This window comes from Triticum aestivum, chromosome 7D (genome assembly GCF_018294505.1).
Source record: "Triticum aestivum cultivar Chinese Spring chromosome 7D, IWGSC CS RefSeq v2.1, whole genome shotgun sequence".
In the NCBI taxonomy this organism is placed as follows: Eukaryota; Viridiplantae; Streptophyta; class Magnoliopsida; order Poales; family Poaceae; genus Triticum; species Triticum aestivum.
In genome coordinates, this window is record NC_057814.1 from 157,167,697 (window position 1) to 157,175,915 (window position 8,219).

Below are 8,219 nucleotides of genomic sequence, written 5' to 3' on the forward strand. Positions count from 1 at the left end.
GGGAACAGAGGGAGTATCACCATATGGAGGGAACAGAGGAAGCTTGAAATATGAACATGTCAATGGGAGGGAGTAAAAGCCTCATGCATGCATGCATGCATGCATGCAACATGCAACACTCACACGTACACATTGACGCACGCAACACTCACGCACCCATGCGGCACACAGCACACGACGCAACACATACACTCATGCTCAAGTGCTCAACCTACTCCCTACGTTCGTGAAAGACTGTACATTTAGAGATTTACACAATGACCAGGGCATAATTAATGCCCAAAAGTAGCAGACTTATGTGTGCATGCGACCATTGAGAGAAGAAGATTAAATGAAGGTTGTTGCATGCTGTAATTAAGGATAGACATGTAGCCTATAGCTAGAGCACAAGTTTGTGTAGTCAATCAATATCGATTTAGATTAAAGGCTAAATGCATTGGAAGTGTAGATGTACACTCTTTGTTTTTTAGCCAATGTACACTCTTTGTTGGAAGACCGAGGGAGTACACGTGCATGCACTCACATACACAGCCAGGGTGGTTCGCGCGTAAGGGTTGGACTCCTGTCGCGCCTGCATAAAGTTTTGTTTAACCGATTTTCTTTGCTCTGCCAACTGACAGGTGGGACCCAGAAACCAGGTGACAATTTAACCAGTCAACAAAGTGCCACGTCGACTATGTGGCCGGTCAGTAGGGTGCAATATGGTGCTCTACAATGAGCTAGTGATTGTATAATCACCGCAAAACTATATATAGTGACTGTAAAGAGCGTATTGTTACATACGTTGACCGCCAGTGTATTTTCTCGTTTCAAATTAAGCCATATAACCGGAAAGGACGCGGTATGGACTAGTACTAGTACTGCTTTGATGTGTCTCGTCAACTCGCCGAACGAGGAGAAGCTTGCTTACTATGCCTCTCCCTCTCCCACGCATGCGGTGGCTCGCAGGACGAGGAGAGGGTTTTGACTACAGCGCCCTCTCCCTCTCCCTCGCCCTCACCCTCGCGGTGGACGTGCAGTAGTTCAATCGGTGTCAGATTGCCAGAAGCATATTGTACTATAGTATCATCATTGTTGGACCTTCCGAAGAGGTGAAGAGCCAAGTGCAAGGTTCAGACGAGTACGAACTGTTGAACCTCCCGAAGAGGCAAAGAGCCAAGCGCAAGGTTTTATAGGAGTTGTCGTCCTAGTAGGAGTATATTACAACTATAGCGAAGGATGCTACTGTATGATGTCGCCACATCACCTATATCCAAAGCTGTGCCACCTTTTTTCTCAAAGAGCGTGTTGGAGCTAGCCCGTGCAACAACCACACAAGTTGCACGTACACATAACACATTTACTAGTAATAAATTCTAAAGGACAAATGCCAGTATGCCACACAAGTTCATCTCCAATTCATGTGATAAATTTGTGCACGACTAGTCTACATATATTCACAACGCTACCGTTCACAATTTACCATACTCCACTTACACGTTATAGATGGGCTACATGTCCTCCTCTAGGTTCCCGTCCCAGGTGTTCTTCATGGATGGCACGATCCATAGCGGTGGGCAACGGGAATCATTGTTGCAGCTTTATAGTCCGGTTCCACACGATGGAGACTCATCCAAGCTGAAGCGGCATAAATCAGGGATAGCGTGTCCCAGCATGTCGTTCATCCGGCGGTGCGCACTGAAGACACAACCATGCTTCATGAATGGCATGCCTTCGGTGTCATGCACGGAAGGTGGCATCCGCTTCACAATGGGGTAGCTGTCCCCAATGAAAAGCAAGTACTCTCCAAGAGTTTTCCTCGGCACCCACGTAGCATCACGGGGGTCGAACTCGGTGCCGTTCATCTGGTACACGCGGCATCTCAGATCTGGACACGTGGTGACGTACATAGTCAAGGTCCATGCATAATAATGTTGTGCTCAAATATTGCGGTCAGTAATACTGTGCAGCAAATAGTACTACTCCGGTGTAGAGGAAGTAAAATAACCGGCTTATTATATATAGCCACTCTTGGCTACATGGGTGAGATAGTAAGACATGGAAAAACAAAAATGGTGGCAGCTAGTGGGTTCAAGTCTTCAAGGGCCTAGCTAGCTATACGCATCCTCCAAGCTAAAAAGTACTCCTACTAGTACTAGTAAGTAGTACAACAATGAAAGAGAAGGCGAGAGGGCTAAAAATATAATACTAAATGGAATACCTGGGTAGATGGTGATGGTCCGATCATGGTAGATTGTGTGACCATGTTGCACATCAGTGGTACCATGGGTAACGACTGCTAAGATAGTTGATCCCAATATGCCAAACTCAGCTACAAGGTTCCAGGTTAGACCGAATCGCGGATGCAAATGCACATCTAGGATCGGCGATCTTATTTTGATCGGGGGATGACTGGTCCCTAAAAAATAATGGAGTACCGTTAGGGATGCAAATGATGGTTTGTGCATTCCGTTTGTAATCTCCGTACCGTAGGATGGCAACCAGATGAAACAAGTCCCCTGGTTTGTCAGCGCGAATATGCGGCGTAGATGGCGCACGGCGTCTTCGAACGTGTAGGGGTACAAATCTGCCGCGGCCAACATGCGCCAGCCTCTGCCGTTACTGCCTCTTGCATTGATGGCAATCCTTATGTCGAACACCGCGATGAGATAGTAATCGTCATAGCCACGTCGCTTTGTCGGCGGGTCCACAGTTGCTATCTTCTTCAATCTCATGTAGGCATCATGATACGTATTCAAGCCCAGCCAGCCCGGAAGGCCGATCCCAATGGTGGAGAAGGGGTCCACGGGAACGGCCGCAGTGCTGTGGATGTTGTGCAAAATGATGGTGGTATCCGGCCGGAGATATGCAAGCCAATCTTCGTTGACACCGACCCAGACCTATCTATAAGACGGTGGGCAGCGGAGAAATTACGGGACGGAAATGGAATAACAAAGTACTACATGATCAAACTCCATGACTAACCTACTCACCGGACAAAATTCGACTACCTCTCAACATTGGCAACTCTAGCGGAGTCAACGTGCAACCATGGCCAGGGAGTGGTGGACTGTTCGAAGGATTGTCCCATAGAAGAACCTTCTCCTCGAGGACGCATGGAAGACCAACAAGCATGTCCTTTTCCCAAGCATGTTTAAGCACCATCTTGAAAAAGTTGGTGCAGGAAGCACCGAGTCTTGCGGCGGTGAGGACGTCGGAGCGGCGTGCGATTTCTCCTAGAGGACCATCGTCCAAGGTCTCCCGGCCCCGACGAGGAGGAGAACCGCCTGGCGAATCCATGGGAGCAGCGATGAACTGCCTTCTCTTTGGGGGAACTGGTGAGGAGGAGATAAGAGCGTAGTAACCGCAGGGCCTCGTCCCTTCCAACTGTAGCTCCTCGATCGTTCCTTAGCGAAGGGGTGAGGCTATTATTTACTACGTACTCGTATTGTAGCAGTACTAGTACTACTTTCTCAACTAGTAGTGCGATGTACTATACTTCTAGTATAGTGCACCAGCTTTGAACTCTGAATCTCAGGGCCAAGGAGCTACAGTTGGAAGTGGAGGGTAGCATTGTTCTCTAGAACCATCGTTGTACTATCAATGCAGGGAAAGTACACCTGCTTAGTGGGTACTCTCGGTGCTCTATTCAAGCGTGTAGCTGGCCTACTCAGCCGCTCCTCTCATGCATACACTAGCAGCCTGTTTATTAGCAATGGTTACTGCGGGGGCAGAACATTTGAGTTATTTGATACAACGAGACTAGGCTTTTCGCTTCCATTTGTGGAGGTGTAATGGATCTCGTCGAACTTTTTTAGTAGTTCCTTCTTTATGAATGAGATGAGGCAAAGCTTTTGTCTCCGTTTCAAAACAAAAAAATCACGTCAAGAGGAATTTCTTTTATAGAGCTGATAATGGAGTGAAGTCCATGCGTGCAATGCCACAAGCTACAGAGTAGTAGAGTACTAGCACTTTATGTACAGAGCCATATTGCACAGTTCCCAATGCCGCGCCAGGCTTTTCCGGCTCCTTGGGCCTAATTGGGAGGCGCTAGTTTAAATATGCTACTAGCTGGTGAGGAAGCTGCAAGCGAGGTGCGGCTAGGGCAAGAACGCGAGCCACGAGATGATGGGAAGGAAAATCCGTTCACATGGCTGGGCTATCAAGTGCACCCAGATTGTGGTGCGACACGTCTGTTCGACTTCAAAACTCAAACTACCCGTGTACAATATTGGCTCACAGCGAAGTTACTACTCCCTCTAGTCCTTTTTAGTTCGCATATAAGATTTGTCTGAAGTCAAACCTAGTAAACTTTGACCAAGTTTATAGAAAAAATACCAACATTCAAAATGTGAAATTAATAACATCAGATGCGTCATGACTTTCTTTTCATATTGTATAAATTTAGCATTGTAGATGTTAATATGTTTTCATATAAATATGGTCAAACTTTACGAAGTTTGACTTCAGACAATTCTTATATGCAGAGTAAAAAGGACCGGAGGGAGTATTTAAAAAAAAGGCTGTCGTGCGTTCGGCCGGGATCGAACCCACAAAACGAGGTATACACTCCCGCAACCACTAGTAGTACTCGTTGGAGTACAACGCAACCTAGAATCGCCTTTTGTCACTAGTAGTACATTGTTCCTTACAAGAAACCACAAATAATGCCAAGAAACTACTACCACTTGCATACGTGGCAGACTTAAGATAAGACTACCTTATCAACCATTGTACATGCCCTTACCAACCAACCCTACCAAGAAACGACTACTCTACAAAGTGTCGTTATAGGCACGTTTCAACCCATGTCGCCCCTTAAGTCAACGCCTTCTATTCGACCGGCAAGTTAGGCGTTATGACTTGCGGGACCTACATGTAAGTCTGCACAAAAATCCCCGAGTGACCTCCTACCTCCGGCCCGTCCACCTAGTCATCCTCGGCCATGGGACGCAGCTACCGCCGCCGGCAGAAGGCGAGGTCTAAACCGCCGCCGGCGCGGATCCCATCTTACGACAGCCCGGATGCCAGCTCCGTCCGGCGCTCGCGGCCGCAAGCTAGCCAAGATAGCTCCGTCCAGCTGCTTGTCTGCAAGGTTTGCTAGCTAGATTGGCACGGCGGCGCGGCGGCTTGCTTGCATGCGTCGCGCTATGGCCAGCCATCTGGCTCGAACGAAGGCCAGCGCGGCGGCTTGCTCGCGTGTGAGTCATGCTCGGGCCAGCCTGCCAACCCGTGTGGAGGCCAGCGCAGCGTCCGGCCCGTCCGACGGAGCGGCGGCCAACTCGCTCATCACCGGCGCCACCGACGAACACACATCAGTACTGTTTGAAGTAATGTTCAGGAAAAAATAATGATTTGAGGGGGAATAGCATGATAGAAGGTCAGATGTGGGTCCCTCATGTCAACGGTCAAACAAAATGTGTTGGTTTAAGCTGCCTCGTCAGCACGGACGTGTGGGCCAACCCTGTCATAAACGGGTTTAAACGAGCCTAATCGGCGCTAGGTAGTAATTTTTGGCGCGGATTAAGAAATTTTGGATATGTTTTGCTATTTTTTGTACAATAGTTTCTTCCTAGGGCTGGTTGAAATTGGTAGTTTTTTGTTAAATACTCTACATATTGTAAGTAGGAGTGACTTTGGAAGCCAATAAGCAAGGCTAGTTACATAGTGCCTATGTGTACGTGATTGAAAGTAAATATCAACCATGAGTGACTAATATCTTGATGGAAAACTCGAAACTATGGAAATACTAGCATCTTTTTTGTATGGTTGGAAATACTAGCAATGTTCACGTATGTTGCAATGGATCATAATTAGAATAATACTTATTCACAAACTTGATACAAAACACTCTAATTTTGATATACATATATCACTAGAGATATATTATGTTTCAATCAGAATATTTTCCTTGGGCTGTTTTGGTGAGGTGAGGGAGGGATGTGGTTGGTTTTAAGATACTAAGTATGGGTTTTTCTATAAATTGGTAGAGAAGTGGGATGTTGGCGAGAAAAGGCAACAACTTACCTCACATTCGTTAGATGTAGATCTAATGGTCAGAAATGACGGATGGCAGACACACCATCACCACCAACTTATTCTTCTGTAGGAGTACTAGCAAGATGTCCGTGCATTGCATGGAACATCAAGATGCATTTTTTTTATAACACACTTGTTGTGATTGACCCATGCAGGAGTAATCCCATGTGTAAAAACTAATGATATCTCGAGAAAGAGGAGATAAGGTGAAGAGGAGTGGGGCGTGGTGCGATTGGTGGTCGGACTGAGCGGAGGCATGGGGATGGACGACGCCGGCAGCGGCCACCAGGCCAGTTTGTTCCAGAGGCTTCCTTTTTTTAATTGCTCAACAATGAGGTTGTTGGAGATAAGGATGAACGAGGGAAGGCCTTGTCTGCAAATGTGGAGAGAGGTGCGGGTATGTCGGAGTTATTGGCGACGGGTACCCCGAAGACGGCAAGACAATAATTCAAGACATCGAGGCTAGCAAAGCCCCTCAGTCCGACTACCTGGCCGCTCCTGTCGGCTCCCCGTCCGACTGCTCTGCCCAGCCGGCTGCCGACTGCGCCAACTAGCAGGTTGCCGACTGCGCCAACCGTCCGGCTACCGGATGCCGCCTGCAGCCCGACCCAGCACCGACGAGACGGCCATACCCGGCAATGTTGACAAATAGTAGCGGCGACATCATCTATAGTGTATCTGTCCCTGGGCACTGTTTTATAAAGTGCACCAGGGACAAGGAGGCATGCACATCACGTACATGGGCATGGTGTCCCATGCCCACTTGTCCCCCACGCCACTACCTAACTTAGGTAGTAAGCTATCCCACACTATATATAGCTAGCATTCATCCATCCACCACGGCCACAATGGCTCGCTGGACACTCTCACACACTCCACGCATGCATACTAGTTAGCAAGCTAGCTAGCACACACACATATCCATTCGGCCAAGCACGCATTTGTGCTCATATGCATATACGAGGCCAGATGCCTATGGCACTAACCTCAGACACAGCTCCAGGAGCAACTCTGTACCAGATATACTAGATATACTCAGATATGCAGGAGTAGGGGTATTATCTCTTCGGAGAGCCCCGAATCTGGATAAACTATCGTGTGATACTCGCATACCCGCTCCCGGGCCTACCAGCAGCAGTCTTGCCCTCACACGAAGCCACCTTGTGGCATCTGTCGTCTTGCACCCCCCCCTGAGAATACCACGACAGTTGGCGCCCACCATGGGGCGGTACTATGCTACCACGCTGCTGCTGGTTTCGCTGTCCGGGAGGGACCCTTTTTTCGCCATCTTCATCAGCTCCGCCACGACGTCGCCGCCGTCTCTCCGGCCACGCATGACGGCTCGACATCAACTCGCCCCCGGGGCGGCCGCGCGAGACGGCACACCTTCGTTGGCGGCCTCGCCATCCTCCCGTCGAGGCATCGATGTCGCCTCTCCGGCCGCACTCGCGGGCTCGACATCGACACGCCCCCGGGGCGGCCGCACGGGACGGTGCATCCGCATCGTCGGCCTCAACACTGCTGAGCCTGCTCACGCTTGTCCCGCTCACTTGCATCTGCTTGCAAGCTAGCTAGATGCAAGTCAAACGATGGTCAAACTATAGCTATACTCAAGCCAGATAATGGTTAGATTCTAGTCATGCATTAGTCACACAATGCCCATACGCTTCCAAAATCCATGGCGTTGCTCTCCGGCTGTAGCTGCTCCTGCTGCATCCTCGCGCTGCTTCTGCTCCGCCAACTCCCCTCGCCGCGGCTGCGGCCTCTTCCAGCTCCCGAGCTGTGGCTGTCGCAGGCTCCCCCATCTGCGCGCCCGGGCCGCCCCGCTGCTCGCAGCTCGACCCGCCCGAGCCGTCCCATTGCTTGTTGCTCTGTAACTTACTGCAGCCACGGCGGCGGGCCGTTCCCAGCGCGGGCTCCCTCGGCCCTCGAGTAGCAGCGCCCCTGCATCGCCTGTGCCCAAGCACCCCTGCGTGCTGCTCCTTTCTCGCACGCGGGGGTGCATTGCCTCGACCTCCAGCCTAGCGCCTCCATCCGCGCGCCACCATCTGCCCCGATGACGTCCTTTCTGCGCCCCGCCCGGCTGCTCCAGCCCCGCGCGCGCCGGCTCTGCCTCCGGCCGCACCCCCGTCCGCGCCGGCCTCAGCCACGGGCCGCGCGGCGTCTGCTCACGCCTGCAGCCTCCCCAGCTTGCATCTGCG